The 16,733-nt window shown below is 37.4% G+C and overlaps 1 long non-coding RNA gene across 1 annotated transcript; it reads left to right on the forward strand.

Annotated features, from left to right (window-relative positions):
• The first annotated feature begins 944 nt into the window (after positions 1-944).
• On the forward strand, positions 945-14,317 carry LOC107823749 (uncharacterized). Its single transcript, XR_001656713.2, has 2 exons — positions 945-1,824; positions 13,784-14,317. It is a non-coding gene; the product is annotated as an uncharacterized LOC107823749 (long non-coding RNA).
• Positions 14,318-16,733: the final 2,416 nt, after the last annotated feature.

Below are 16,733 nucleotides of genomic sequence, written 5' to 3' on the forward strand. Positions count from 1 at the left end.
GGTTGGTCCTTACTTTTTGACTTGGATTGCCACTTCATTTTAATATGTGGTGTCATCTTGTTGCCTTTTAATTTGACTGGACATACCATGTTACCTAACACATAGCATCGGTCTCGGCTTTAAGTTAAAATGGACTTTGGGCTTGAAAATAAAATGGACTTATTTAATTTGTAAAGTCTAAATAAATTATTTAACTGAATAAAATTGGATACGTATATGTAATTGGACTTCAAAAAATTCAATTAAATTATTAATGCTCACAGATTCCCACAAATCTCTTGGGAATTAGCCGAAATCGACTTTTGAAGCTGATTTACATGTCTGGCGTTTCGACTTTACAGGTATGTGCAATCTCTCTAAAAGAGCTATATCTCGAGCTAGGAGTATCTAAACTGTGATCTAGTTAATTCTACAGAATCGTAACTCGTACTAGTGCGACATATCCAAAATTCAGGGTTTTAAATCCCTTAGGACAAGCCAAAATAAATATTTGAAAATGATACACATGTCTACTGTTTCGACTTTACAGCACCACATGTTCTCACTGAAAAATTCATACTTTGAGCTAGGGGTGTGAAAATTGAGAGTCGTCTGTGCTACTGGAGAGAAAACTCCAAAACACAAAACACCTTAGAGTATCACAAAAGATTCACATTTTTGGATTACTAGCTTTGTTTTACTTTGCAAAAGAAAAAATAATTCACTAGCATATATTTTTCTTCTAATTTTTGTAAGACTAGCAATTTTATAACTTGTTTTTAATTGTTTCTTTTATTTTTTTAGTTTTTAGTTTTAGCGTAATATCTTTAATTTTGTTTATCTTTAATAAATAGAAAAGGAAAAAAGAACCAATGCGAAAATGCCACCTAACATAATTTTCCATATCTTTGTAACAGACTTCACATGCTCACACTACAAAAATGCGTGTCACACTCTTGCACAAAAGGAGTTGTGCACTCGTTTCTTGGAGAGGAATTCACACCTTAGAAAAGAATACAAAAAATAAGATAGATCTGGAGAGAAAGAAAAATTGAAAAAGCAAAACGAAGAAGCCTTCCCCTTTCTTCTTCACTGAAAATAGCCGTCCCTGCCTCTCCTTCCTCAAGAGAAATACATGGAAGTTTCATATTAAACTCAATCACAAGATCATGTAGCTAATCCACCACCCAAACACCTCCATTTTCTCCTTAATTAGGCACCATTGTTACCCCATTTTTAAACCATAAAATACAGCCTTGAAGTACCCTGTTTCCATCGCTTTTTCTCCAGATCTTAACCTTTTAAACACCCCAAAAATACAGTAACAGCAGTTGCAGAAAACCAGCAAAAAATCAGCTCCAAAACCCAAGTAAAACCTCCATTAAAATAGTCCCAAAACCAGATTCTTCCATCACTAAAAGAGCTGCAATTTAAGCTCCATCTTCAGCCCATGAACTTCAAATTTTAACCACTAAAAACTCGGAAAAATCAGCCCCAAAATCTACCTCAAACCAACCCTTCCAAACCACCAAACAGTCCAGGCATGAATCGCCCAAAGACACCTCGAAAAGCAGGCCAAAAACGCAGCTGAAAACAGCCGCAAATTAGCTGAAGAACCAGCTAAAAAATAGTCCCCGAACAACCCCAAAAACCACCCCAAACCACCACCATTTTTAGCTCCAAACTCCAGCCAAAACACCACCCAAAACAGCCCAATAATACCTCAAAATAGTCCAAGGTTGATCGAGGTTGCGAGTCCCGATTTTTCGTTCGAGGTCCCGTTGCTGGTCCGAGGTTCCAGTCAGTACCTCATTTGACTGTCGCTTCTTTGTAAGCAGCAAAAAGGTTAGAAATCTATCAATGAAGGATTCATTCTTTTTAATTTACTGTTTCTTTCTTATAATGCTTCTGTTTTAGTTTAGATCTATCCAGATGTTGTATTATTTTTTCTTTTCTTTTCTTTTCTTTTGTTTATGTTTGTTTGGTTGAAATCAATTTTGCTACTATTTAAAACGTGAGCTTCTCATCCATGTTGTTAGGTTAATATAATCTGATAAATCCATGTTAGATTAGGAAAGTAAATAAGTCAATTCTTTAAAGGAAATTCATTTTATCAATAATATTTATGTTAGCATTTTATTCCTTAGTTGATGTTTTGTTGCATGTTTCTATTATTTTAATTTCTTGTTTCACGAAAGAAGATAGATATTAAGTTTAAAGTTAGTCAATTGTCCAATATAAAATCTGAAAAATGAAATCTTAAGTTGAACAAACTGTGGTGTATTAGAATCATTGGGCCATGTGATTTTAATATGAGATTAATGAGATTTTAGACTTTTAAATCTCATAAGTCACAACAAGGATTTTGGTTCGCACTCGAATACAAGTTGAGTACATCTTCCCAAATAATTTTCAAAAACTCTTGGCCTTACAATAATCTCAAATTAGCTTTACAAAAATAACTCTAATAAGATTACACACATTAGTTGCTTTAGGTGAATATTAATAATTTAATTATCATGGTTATTGGTACAGTTCCCGTGGCATAACTATGATATATAAATCCAAAATTCAAGTGCGCACTCACGCGACTTGGTCCTTAACTTCAAATAATAATGATAATAGCATGTTGTAAATCACAGGTGCATTTCACGTGGCATAATTTGCGATGTGCCTAAAACAACAAGTGCACGACATCGTGACTTGTTTCAAATAAACTCCATAATTATTTAAAACATATAATTAAAAGCGGTATAGAAGCGGTAACGCATAAAAGGTTTTAATCATGTATTAATTCAGATACTTAAGCCAATTATTAATTGTTAAGCGACCGTGCTAAAACCATAAAACTCGGGAGTGCCTCACACCTTTTCTCGGGTTAACAGAATTTTTTACTCGATCTTCTGTGTTCGCGGACCATAAATAGAGTCAATTTCCTCGATTTAGGATTTTAAAATAAACCGGTGACTTGAGACACCATAATAATTATTTCAAGTGGCAACTTTGTAAAAATAAATAATTCCATTTCTAATAACGTTACTTTAATTGGAAAAACTCCATTATCTTTGGAAAAAGAAGGTGTGACAACTCTAGCAAGTTTACTGGGGAAAAGAACCCAAAACTTCTGGTTTATGGTTCAGAATTCGAGCTTAGAATAACTGTTATACTTGGCTTTCTTGTGATTATCTGATATTACATGTTTGGACCTAATGTGCTAATTGCCGCTCATTTATCGCTTCAATATTCTGTGAATTGTATATATAAACTGTTATGCCACCCTTCTTTTCTCTGAGTCTTCTAAATCTTCTGGGAAGCGGATGTTGGCATGGCTTCGTTTCTGTTAGAGTGTCATATCCCTAATTTAGAACGAGGATTAGATCAGTTACAAAGCCGGATAGCCTTTTTGTTCCTGGTACATTGCCTCCCACCCTCCCGGCTCAAGTTGTCCGCTCGGGTAAGCTTGGTCTAGAACAACACACCCCAGGATTCAAACCTATGATAACATAGCTTTATGCCGGATCCCTAGTAGGAATATTTGTTTGCATCACGTGCATTTAACTTTGGGGACACAACACAGAGGTTGGGTCCGTCTAGGACGGGTGTACCCAAATTAAAAGACCATTCTGATGCATTTTACATGTTACTTGTGCATTTGTTTGTTTCAACTTGCATGTTGACCAGCCTCTAGAGTAGGGAAAGAAAATCAAGAAAAACCCAAGAGTGAGGCAGGAGAGAGAAAATTTACCCGGTTCTGAAAAATTCAGGTATTTGAAAAACAATCCAAAACTCTGTCGAATTTTTGAGAAAAAAAGTCATTTCAATATGAGCCAATGTTTTCAAAAGTCATATTTTTCCTGTTGTGTCAAAACTGACTGAATTACGCGGGTCTGATTCTCATCGGATGTGAGATACATAGGCAAACCTCATCGATTTCAGTACCAATTTTTAAAAATCCAAAACTATTTTCCTTTGTTTCCTTCTTTAGAAATCTTTTCTTAGAAAATCGCAAATAAAAAAAATAAAATTTTAAACCCAAAAATATTTTTTATTTCTTTTTAGAAGTTTTTCATTCGAAAAAAAAATCAAAATCGAAAATATGGGTTTTTCCTTCTTTAGAAGTCTCCCTAAAATTCAAAAAAGTAAAATCAATCAAAATCAAAAAATATTTCTTTCTTCTTTAGAAGCCTTTCCTTCGAAAATTTTTGAAAAAAAAGCATAAAAAAATATAAACAAATCGAAATCCAATAATATTTTCTTAAGAAGTTTTTCTTTCAAAAATTTCCCCCTTCATCCCCCCCCCCCACCCAAACAAAAAACAAAAAAAAATTCAAAATCCAAAATATTTTCCTTGTTAGGAGCATTTGTGGTATGATTTTCAAAAAAAAAACAAATAAATAAAGAGATTGATGAATAAATTAGAAAAGAGTTAGCTTATTTACTTTGTTTTTGCTATCCCTGAACTACGTAATGATATGATTCATGCGGTGTCAGGATGCGATCATTAGCCATAAATAAAGTGAGAGAGAAAAACAAAGAGTGATAAAAAAAGGGGGCAAAACAAAGAGCGCAAAAAAAACAACAAAAACAAAATAGAGAAATGTTAGAGTGAAAAAATCCAAAAAAAAACTGTGAAATAAAAAAGAGAAGAGGTATTCGAGTGAAAAAAGGTTAATTAAAGCCGGGATGAAATACACAACAGTTCAAACACATGGTAGAAGTATTTAGCTGTTAGGTGTATTGCATCCCAACGTGCGATTTCCTATCTGTTAAATGTCTCAAAGCTAACAAGGTTGTTGTGTGTGCAAATTAGCCAGGTTCTGTTCAGGTGGTTGGTTTTTGTTGGTAATTTGGCTTCCCATCCTTACTTCACAAGATCCAAAGATAGGGATCCTATGGCCTACTAAAGTCATCTACCAATTATCAATCTTGAGGATAGACCGGCACTGGCTATTCCACAACTAGAATCAACAACTGCTAAAGAGAATAGGATGCTACGTCTCCGCATGTTGGAAATGTGGGACGCCTGATCTAGTTGTAGGGAACCGCCGATTGCAATTCCTTGGTTCCTGTCACGACCCAAGTTCTCCCTCCGTGAACTGTCATGACGGCACCTAGTCTCTACGACTAGGTAAGCCTAACAGTTGCGGAAAAAGAAACAAAATGCGGAAAAACTAATAAAAACTGAAGATAAGCAAATATAAAAACGTTTAAGATGTCGCTCGGCATATACTAATACAAGATCTCAAAAACTGAACAACTTCTCAAAATCTGGAATCTCATGAAATCACAAGCTGTTGAATAACTACAAGTGTCTAACTCCATAATGTCTAAACAAAAGTAAATACAAAAGGGCTAATACTGTAAGAGAGAATGGAAAGGGACTCCTCGGTCTGCGGACGCTGCAGATATACCTCAAAGTCTCTAGAGAATCTCCTCGCCTCAAGGGTAGTAGGGTTGAGTCGAAGTACCTGGATCTGCACATGAAAAACATGCATAAAAAGGGCATGAGTAAACCACAACGGTACTCAGTAAGTGTCAAGCCTAACCTCGATTGAGTAGTGACGAGGAAGGTCAGGGCCCTACTGATTATAGCTGAAAAACGAGGTAAAACAGTATAGAATATGATAATATAATTAAATGCTAACAGTATGAAGTAACACAGGATAATAAGAATAATAACAACTATAACAGAGACAAAATAATCACATAGGAATACAGCTCAACACAGAGATAACAACCGGGGATCTCCCAGGATACCGTCTTGTAGTCCCCAAATGTAAATATCCAGTGGATCTCCCGGGTGTCATCCCGTAGTCCAACTCATAGTGCTCGGGGATCTACTAAAATCCCGATCCGTAGTCCCAAATATAATTACCCAGTACTGGGGGAATCTACCGGGTGCAGTCTCATAGTTCCAATATAATGTGCAGGGGGATCTACCGGAATACAAATCCATAGTCCCAAAGTAAACACACAGCAGCAACACAGAGAATATTCAATTCAATCCAAATTTCATACCAAGGTAAATAGGTATTTCTAACCTACCATGCTGCACATAATTCAAATAAAGCAGTTTGAGCAAGTAAAGCAATTAAGTCAATTAGACATGTTTCCCTAAGCTAATAGTAGGCTTAAATTGCAAGTAGTATAAACAGGAAAGGAAACACAGTTATAGTTACTTAATGAAAATAGGATTTTCAACCATTCATACAAGTACGCACTCGTCACCTCATGTACAAGGCATCTCAAATATCAACAATACGAAATCCTAAGGGGAGTCCCCCACACAAGGTTAGGCAAGCCACTTACCTCGAACCGGCTAAAAAATAACAAGAAACCACTCTCTTGCCACGAGTACTCGACTCCAAATGGCCCAAATCTATTCAAATCAATTGCATAATGTAAATATAACTTCAATTAACTAATTCCACTAATTAATTTGAAGCTAACATGCGAAATTAAGAAAATTGCCCAAAAAGCCCTCAGGCCCGCATCTCGGAATCAGGTAAAAGTTATGAATTATAAACCCTCATTCACTCACGAGTCTAACCATACCAAAATTATCCAAATCTAATATCAAATCCCCAATCAAAACTCGAAAATTAGGTCTAAGAACTTTCCCAAATTTATCTTTAATTTCTCACCCCAAAATCCGAAATTAGATGATGAATTCATGATTAGATTAATGAGTTATAAGCAAAAAGGAGTTAAGAATTATTACCCGCAAGCTCCCTCCAAAATTTGTCTCCTACCGAGCTCCTAATTCAATTTTTGTGATATGAACTCAAAACCCTCGATTTTGAACTTTATATTCTGCCCAGACGCGTTCTTAATCGTGATCGCAAAAACTCCCACATGATCGCGAAGAGCAACTTCGCTGACCCGCAAAAATAACCTACGTGAACGCGATAAACCCTACGCAATCGCGATGTTGCACTGCTCAGCACTACGCGATCGCGAAGACAAAATCTTCCACTCCTCAGCTGCCTTACTTTTTCCTCTACGTGAACGCGGCGTAGCCCACACGTTCGTGATTCAACTCCTGCCAATACTACACATTTGCACTCCCTTTCCCGTAATCACGTAGAACAAAATCCCCTCTGCCTCATCTAAGCCTTTGCGATCGCAAGCCTCCTCACGCGATCGCGATGAAGAAAAGTCTACAACAAATACCAGCAGAAATCTGATCCTTCTCCAAGTCCAAAAATGGTTCGTTGAGCATCCGAAATACACCCGAGCCCCCCAGAACCTCAACCAAACATGACAACCAATTCTACAAAATCATTCAAACTTGTTACAACCTTCAGAACGTTCAAAACAACATTAAAACACCAATTTAACATTGGATTCAAGCCTAAGAACTCCAAAAACTCTCAAATTACGCTTTCGATCAAAATGACTATCAAACCTCGTCTGAATGACCTGAAATTTTGCAACCACGTCACATTCAATACTACGGAGCTATTCAACTTCCGAAATTCCATTCCGACCCCGATATCAAAATCTCATTATCGAACTGAAAACTTCAAAAATTCAACTTTCAGCATTTCAAGCCTAAATAAGCTACGGACCTCCAAAACACATTCCGAACATGCCCTTAAGCCCAAAATCACGCAATGAAGATAACAGAACCGACGGAATTCCATTCTGAGGCCGTCTTCACACTACTTCGACTACGTCCCAAATTCTAAAGTTTAAGCTCTCTTTTAGGGACTAAGTGTCCCAAAACACTCCGAAACTCAAAACCAAATATCCCGGCAAATCAAAATAGCAGAAATAAATATGGGGAAAGCAGTTAATAAGGGATCAGGGTGGTAATTCTTTAAACGACCGGCCGAGTCATTACAGTTCCCTGAGTTGATCCCAAGATCATGTGGGGCTGCCAACGCCTCCATGTCCAACCCGTTTATCCCATGCAGGTACCCTCCAATGCCGTTTAACAGTCCCGGAATGCCTTCTGTGGTTCGCCACCAGGCGATGGCTTCAAAGGCACTGTCAGCAATGTTCTCTGCAACACCAGTCTGCACCACTGCACAACACACTATACCACGTCCGTATGTTTAGCCTCCAACGTTTACCGTTTAGGGTCCACGGTTTCAACCATAAATAACATATGTGACACCACTCTCATTTACTTAGCCTCCGCAATGTGACTTCTCGGTTGAGCAAGAAAAGGTTGTCAAGAATCCCGAGTAAGGGGAAATAATTCGGAAGATGAAAAGCTTGGAGCAGAGCTTAAAGAGTATGCAAGGCCTGAGCGGCCAAAAGAGCGTCTCTTACGCTGAATTGTGAATGTTTCCCCATGTCCACTTACCAGCTAGCTTCAAGATGCCAAAATTTGAAAAGTATGACGGGCACGAAGACCCGATTGCTCACCTGAAATGATATTGTAACCAGTTGAGGGGCGCCAGTGGAAAAGAAGAGTTGTTAATGGCCAATTTTGGAGAAAGTCTCACTAGAATTGCTTCCGAGTGGTACATGGATCAAGAAATTACCCATTGGCATGTGTCAGACGATTTGGCCCGAGATTTTATCCTCCCATTCGAGTATAATGTGGACATCGCTCTCGATAGAAACTTTTTGTCCAATTTGAAAAAGAAAACTGTTAAAAGCTTCCGTGAATATTCTGTCAAATGGCGCGAGAAAGCCACTGGGGTAAAGCCTCCAATGGACGAAGAAGAAATGGTTACGGTATTCCTATAGGCCCAAGAGGCGGATTACTTTCAGAACGTAATGTCCGTTATAGGTAAACTATTCGCTGAGGCTATCAAAATTGGAGAAATGGTCGAAAATGGTCTTAAAACGGGCCGAATTATGAGTCATGCTGCTTTTAAGGCCACATCACAGGCCTTTCAGAATGGTTCAGTGGGTTTGATAAACAGAAACATGAGGCAAGAGGGAGCCATGATGACTTCGAGCTCGATGGGGGGTCGCAGGTCATTCCACCAATCATATATGCTTCCTAAGGTCCCATAACACTTTTATCCCCATCAAAATGCTGCTTATGTCGTGGCACCGCCTCTCTATGCGGCGATGAATGCACAACCTTATACGCGGCCACAACATTATGCACAAAATCGAGCTCCACCTCCGAAAAATTTCTGTCCCTACCAAGCTCCATATAATTCCCAACCAAATATTCCCCAATACAATCCTCACCCAAGAGATCCCCTCAAAAGGAATCAGTTCATCCTTATTGGTGAATTGCATTCAAGTTTGTTTCAACAGCTAATCAGGCTAGGTCTACTACAGTTAGTAGCCCCGAACCGGACGAACCCCAAGTCCCCCTCACACCGAGCTGATGCTAGATGCGAATACCACTCTAAAGCAATGAGACATGATACTGAAGACTATTGGACTCTTAAAGGAGCAGTGGAAGACCTCATCAAGGTCAAGGCAATAGTTCTTGGGGATGAAGAGGCCCCTAATATGACGAACAATATTATGCCTACTCATACCAATGGGCCAGTAGTTGGAATGATCTGTGATGATGAGGAATTTGATCTGGCACTGAAGGCCATTGAAGCCATCGCCGAGACAGAAGAAAAGCAAAAAAACGTCACCAAACCTTAAAGTTCCCTGATCAGGTCTTTCAACCAACTAATAACCTCTAATTCCACGTCCTTTCGTTGTCCAAAAATCTGATCATTCGTTTGACGCGTATGGTTGGAATCGGCTGCTATAGGACCTTCAATCTGTGTCGAGGTTATTTTTTGACCTTTCTAGGTTTAGATCATAATTATGAACAACCAAAAAACTAAACTTATCATCTTCTATTTTGACTTTTTATTCATAATGATTATTAATATCAACCCATGTGGTTTTCTAAAACTACAACAAGCTTTCCTTCAACTTTCTTAAGGCATCAGGGATTAACGCCCTTGATAAATGCCTCCGCTGCCTACTCATCTGGTACTGCCGGTAGCAACATTTTTTCTTTTTGTAACCTAATCTGGTACTCTCCAAGTAATTGTGAGTCTCCTTGAGCGATTCTGAAGATGTGTGTTTTTCGTGCTTGAACTTTCTTTGCTCCAATGTGAGCTTTAATAAAAGAATATGCAAGCATTTCAAAAGAATCAATTGAATGTTCAGATAAAAGTGAGCAACATGTTAAAGCCTCTTTCGTTAGGGTCTATCCAACTTTCTTTAGCAAAACTATTATGATTTCATATTGAGCCAAATCGTTTCTCTTTACAGCAGTGGTGTACGTTTTAATCTGTTCCAATGGGTACCATATTCCATTGTATTTTGGAATATCTGGCATCTTAAACCTCATTGGAATCAACTCCAGAGCCACACTAAGTTTAAATGGAAACTGTATATATTACTTTGAGTCCGGCCCTTTAGGACCGGAGATGCTCCCGAAATATGGTCCCTCCTAACATGGAATTCATTAACATTTTGATTCATTTGGGTATTTGTCTCTCTCATGCACCTCATGAATTCGGTCCTAAAAGGATTATTTGTGGTAGTTTTATTTCTGGATCCATTACCTGTACCTCCATCCCGGTTATTGTCCGATCTAAACTCCCCCTTAAAGCTACATTACCGGTTCCTGGAACCGTTTGATTTATATGCACTCTAGGAGAGGCTCGAAACTCTATCATTTGAGTTATTTGAAGCTGTCGATATCGCTTGTTGCAACTCAGACATTATCAGGTCCTGTCTTGAGAGAGGGTTCACAATTTTCCTTTGTTGTGCTCTCAAAACTTTTACAGTATCGGCAACAGGTTGATCATCCAAATCATCAGGAGTGGGACTCCTTGTACGCTGAACATTCCTTTTCACCCGACTTAGAGTTGATTTGTTCCCGTCCTAATGAGTTTCACCAGTTGAATCATCTTGTCCCGATCCATTGCGTATAGGATGTACATTACCCATAGGCTCGTTGTTGTTCTTCATACCAGCATTGAGCAAATTATTGACAGCCATAATTACAGTATGCTTGCTAATATTGAATTTTTTTTTGAAAAAAGTTAGCAAACAATGAGCAAATCAGAATAACACCATAATTATCTATGCCTCATGATAGGTGCCAAATTATTTACCCGTAAAAAGATACAGTTGAATTTGTATAAGTGATTTATAGACATGTGGATTAAGATGATCTGCTTAGTAAATTAAAAAGAATAAAGATAATAAAATAAAGTTACTTTACAAAGAACAATCCTGTATTTTAGATAAATTCAACCAGAATCAAGATAATGGGTAAGCTTCAAACACAACATTTCTGTATAAAACTGTGAAAAAGAGAGAAAGAAAGATAGATTTTTAATTCTTGTTGATCGTGTCATTATAATGAGTACAAATGTTGCTATTTATAATTAAATCTGAGGAGAAAAGATCATCAAGTCTCGCCCTCTTAAGATGAATAAGAACTCTCTTGATGACTGCATAACGTTGGAAGTAAATGCTGAGAGTTTCTGTAATGGTTGCCCCTTTAATGTTGCTTTCTCTAATCGGAGCCTTGCTTTCAAATTTACTTTTATGATGTTTGTGTCTTTGGAATTCGCATAATACCAGTCATATGTATGTATTAGGTATTAGCTGATTGTTGACCCATCTACACCATTGCCACATATCTACTCGAGAAACGCCCACCTATAAAATTAAATATTGGTTCTTTAATTTGCATTTCCGTATTTAGCATGCTATGTTTGCTCAAAATATTTATGTGTGGTTCAAATGAACTCACAGGCAAACAAGGAAATATTGGTTCTTTAATTTGCATTTCCGTACTAATTTAGTTTTACAAGTTTTTCATGTAAAATATTCACATGTTGTTCGCATAATTTGGCTCAAATTGATAAAACGGTTATTTGAAGTTGAAGTTGGAAAAGGGCATTTGAAAATAACTTTTTCTTTTTGCTTTTTTGAAGTTCCACCTCTTGGACCTCTTAAGAAATTACATCTTCTATCTGATCTAAAATTTCTATCTAGTAGATTAATGGATGAATAACGTCCTGATTGCGATAAATTTTTACTGTATGGAAAAATAATCTGCAACAAAATATGAAGAAAAAGATTTTTTATCGATTAATATTCATGAGTACAATTCTACGTGTTTTCTTGATTCTTCTTCTAAAGTTCTCCGTGATTCGAGAGCTTGAATAGCATTTTTCTCGAATATAGTTTGATGTGGACCTTCTTGTGATGTATTTAATCTCCAAGAAAGTCGAGCAACACTTCGTCGTTTTGGGTTGATCTCCGTAAAGAACTTTGTTTATCACTTTGTTCTTGTTGAAGAACTATGCGGTTGATAATTAATCTTTCTATTTGTGGATGCCTTCACCAACTGTGGAATACTCTTCTTCAACTCTAAATCTCCCTAGAGAGTTATGTAACTCCTTTATTTATAGTTGTATATGGTAGTCCAATTGCATATGAGGTTTCTTGCTTGATTCTGATCGGATCATGTGAGTCATCAAACTTATCACACAAGTTATGTGATAAGGGTTGCATGACATTGGCCAAAACATGTCATTTTAGACATTTGACGACTTGTGGTTGGTCCTTACTTTTTGACTTGGATTGCCACTTCATTTTAATATGTGGCGTTATCTTGTTGGCTTTTAATTTGATTGGACATGCCATTTTACCTAACACATAGCATCGGTCTCGGCTTTAAGTTGAAATAGACTTTGGGCTTGAAAATAAAATGGACTTATTTAATTTGTCAAGTCTAATTAAACTATTTAACTGAATAAAATTTGATATGTATATGTAATTGGACTTCAAAAAATTCAATTAAATTGTTAATGCTTCAGATGCCCACAAATTTCTTCGGAATTAGCCGAAATCAACTTCTGAAGCTGATTTACATGTCTGCCATTTCGACTTTACAAGACTGTGCAATCTCTCTAAAAGAGCTATATCTCGAGCTAGGAGTATCTAAACTGTGATCTATTTGATTCTACAAAATTTTAACTCGCACTAGTGCGACATATCTAAAATTTAGGGCTTTAAATCCCTTAGGACAAGCCAGAATAAATTTTTGAAAATGATACACATGTCTACTGTTTCGACTTTACAGCACCGCATGTTCTTACTGAAAAATTCATACCTTGAGCTAGGGGTGTGAAAATTGGGAGTCATCCATGCTACTGGAGAGAAAACTCCAAAACACAAAACACTTGAGATTATCACAATTAAAATCCTTTAAGAATGGCTGCAATAATATTTGGAAGTTTGCTCCAGACATCTGCCGTGCTCGTTCTTCAGATTTGTTCGCTCTTGTCGAAAAAAAATCAAATCTTGAGCTAGGAACGTCGGAAATGCGAGCCCTTTATGCTGATGGAAAAAAGACACAGGAACTGTAAAATACCGTGGCAAAACTCCTTTTGTATTTTCCGCAATAATATATTAAAGTCGCTCTTGATGTCTGCCATATTTTTTTTAGCTTTGGTCACTCTCGCTGAAGAATTCGTATCTCAAGCTAGAAATGTTCACATTGCAATCTGTTTGTGCCATTAGAATATAACTCAAAGACCTCAGACACATATAAATTTCATGGAAAAACTCCTTTAGGGCTATCAACAGAAAATTTTCCTATTTGACCTAATGAAGTGAATTTCAGGTTAGCATACTTTCGGCAAAAATAATTGTATCATGAACTAGAAGCGTCAGAATCACCAACTGTTTGGTCCTATGAAATTAAGACGTCAAGAACTATAACTGTATCGAAGATGGAGGCTCCTTTCACTCTTAGTTAGCCTACACATTTTTTAAATTGGTTCTACAACCTTGCATGTCATGACTTTGGCTATCAACACAAATCTTATTTTCTTATTTATTTCTTTTGCAGACTTGCAAATGAGCTCAATAGGTCTTAGTGTCAGACCAAGAAGGTACACAAGATGTGAATATGTTGATGTTTCGAGCAACAAGCAATGAGCAAAATCTCCATGCAAAATACGGACTTGCTGTAGAGAGATCATCATATGAAAGTACCCATTTCCCAAAAGTTGTGTATACTCAAATTTTTGATATCCATGAAGCTTACCCAAGGTGCTCACATAATGATGGAACTTTTGAGGGCGAGGTACATGCTCATGTATGGGAACTTCAAATAGAAGAAGTGGACCAAGAGCCTATGATTCAACAACAAAACACATAGTTAAGGGATTATGGAAGCTGCTATATGCCATGAGCATGCCATCAAGGATGATCCATCATATGGAGAAGTCACGAATGAGTTGGAAACCGTACTTATCTTTCGTTCATCTACACGACTTTATATTCATTGTATAGGATGATTCTCATTCTGCTTTTTATCATTGATGTACATAACCTTTTCAATATTGAAACAATAAAATGGCTTTTATGCTTTGGTACCAAATTATCTTCTTTTTCTCATTTAAATTTGCCTCTGCATTTGAAAGAGTTAATATTATGATTCCATGATGTCAAATTTTATTTTTTAAAACTCATGCGACTAAACTTAGAATGAAACTTTAAGCTCCCTACATACATCAGTGAAAAGGATCAAGTCATAACGTAGTTTAGAAAGATGTGTTTTTTATTTTTACTTTTCATGTTCTAATTATTTTCCTAGGCCGCCTCTCCCGAGGTTTTCATTCTAGCGAACATTTTTCCCCTAATATTTGCATAGTCCGCCTCTTTCGAGGTTTTTAACCTAGCGGACCTTTGTTTTTGTTTTGTGTGTCCCTACACAGTTTAGACTCATGTAGGCCAGGAGTGTGGCAACTTACAGCTTAGGCTCATGCGTTAAGGAGCTTGGTGACTTTCATGTGAAGTACTATTTCAAAAATTTGTTGTTGATCGTACCCACCATATGTAATGATCCGGCCAGTCGTTTTGAGTGTATTAGCCCCGATCCCCTATTTATTTCCTTCACTGTGTTATATTGTAGTTATGTGACTTGTCGGATTGTTTGGTTTTGGTTTCGAGAGAGTTTTAGAGTGAAATGGGACTCATACTCCCTAAATTGGAGGTTTAAGTCGTACGAGTTGACCGTAGTTTGACTATGTGAAGATGACTCTGGAATGGAGTTTTGACGGTTCCAATAGCTCCAAATGGTAATTTTGGTCTTAAGAACGTGTCCGGACGTTGATTTGGAGGTCAGTGGGTCGTTTCGGCGCTAATTGATGAAAGTTTGAAATTGGTGGAATGTTGGGAAGTTTGACCAGGAGTGAACTTTTTGATATCGGGGTCGGATATCATTTTCGGATATTGGAATAGGTCCATAATGTCAATTATGACTTGTATGCAAAATTTGGTGTCAATCAGAGTTATTTTGGTATGTATCAGCGTCGGCTCCGGAATTTGAGTGTTCATAGTTGCTTAAGCTTGAATTTGGGTTGCGATTCGTTGAATTCATGTTGTTTGATGTGGTTTTGGCCACGAGTAGACCCGTTAAGTGTTTTGGAGCTAGTTGGTATACTTGGATGAGGTCCTAGGAGCCCCGAGTGTGATTCAGATCGATATCGGATAATTATTGGACTTACTGAATTGCTGATGCTGGACTTGTTCTGATGTCTTCGCACCTGCAAAGGGATTTGGTGCAGGTGTGGGATCGCAAATAAAAGCCACTAGTCACAGAAGTGAAGTTTTTCTAGTCCAGCTGGGATCGCATTTGCAATCAATTGTCTGCAGAAGCGGACTCGCGGATGTGGAGGCTACCTTCGCAGGAGTGGAACTTGCCTTGGGCTTGACCGCAGATGCGGTCATTTCTCCGCAAAAGCGGTCTCGCATATGCAAGCCCTTCTCGACAGAAGAAAAAGCCCTAGACTTAAGTTGCACCTGCGATGGTTTTTCCGCAGGTGCGGCATCGCAGAAGTGACCTATAGGCCGCAAAAGCAGAAGTCGCTAGGCAGAAAAGGGGAATTCGAGGGTTTGATTTCATAATTCATTTTGGAACTTTGAAAGCTCGGTTTGAGGCAAAATTTTGAGGGATTATCAGAGGAATTATTGGGGTAAGGATTCTTGACTCGTTTTTTGATAAATTCACATAAATATACTGTTAATTACATCTTCTAATTTGTGTTTTGGGGTTTAAAATTGGGGAAAAAGTGTAGAAGTTCTTAGACTAAAATCTTGAGTTTTGAAAGGCGAAATGGGATTGGATTAGAATAATTCTTGTATGGTTGGACTCGATATCGAATGTTCAGATTTTATAATTTTGGTTAGGTTCTGAGACGCGGGCTTGGGTGACCTTTTGGAGCAATTTTTAAATTCTTTTCTAAGACCATAATTTTATTATTTAAATTAGTTTCCTATAATTATATTTATAGTATGAAATTATTTTGGCAAGATTTGAGCCATTCGGAGTTGGAAAAGCGAGGGAAATGCCTTCTAGTTGATTGATTTAGCATGGTTTTAGGTAAGCGACTTGTCTAACCTTGTGTGGAGGAAATTCCCCTTAGGATTTGGTACTGTTGTGATAATTTATGATATGTGAAGGCTGTGTATGCAAGGTGACGAGTGCGTAAACGAGCTAAATGTTGAGATTTCAATTTTAGCTACCCAGTTCTTCTTCATGTCTTAATTGAGTTACTTTAGCATGTTATAGTCATTAGGTTTAGCCTAATTTTACGTGTCTACTTGTCTATCTCTTATTTGCAACTTGTACTACATGTTTAGTTGAATTATTTGCTTCCTTAATTCTGTATTCATTATTTATCTATGGAGATTCTTTATTTGAAATGTGATATCCTTGAAATATCTTGTTGTTGAGTTTGGTGTTGGGTTGCAAAGACTGTGGTTTCTATTGAGGCCAGGTGTAAGCTGTGAAG

This window comes from Nicotiana tabacum, chromosome 1 (assembly GCF_000715075.1).
Source record: "Nicotiana tabacum cultivar K326 chromosome 1, ASM71507v2, whole genome shotgun sequence".
In the NCBI taxonomy this organism is placed as follows: Eukaryota; Viridiplantae; Streptophyta; class Magnoliopsida; order Solanales; family Solanaceae; genus Nicotiana; species Nicotiana tabacum.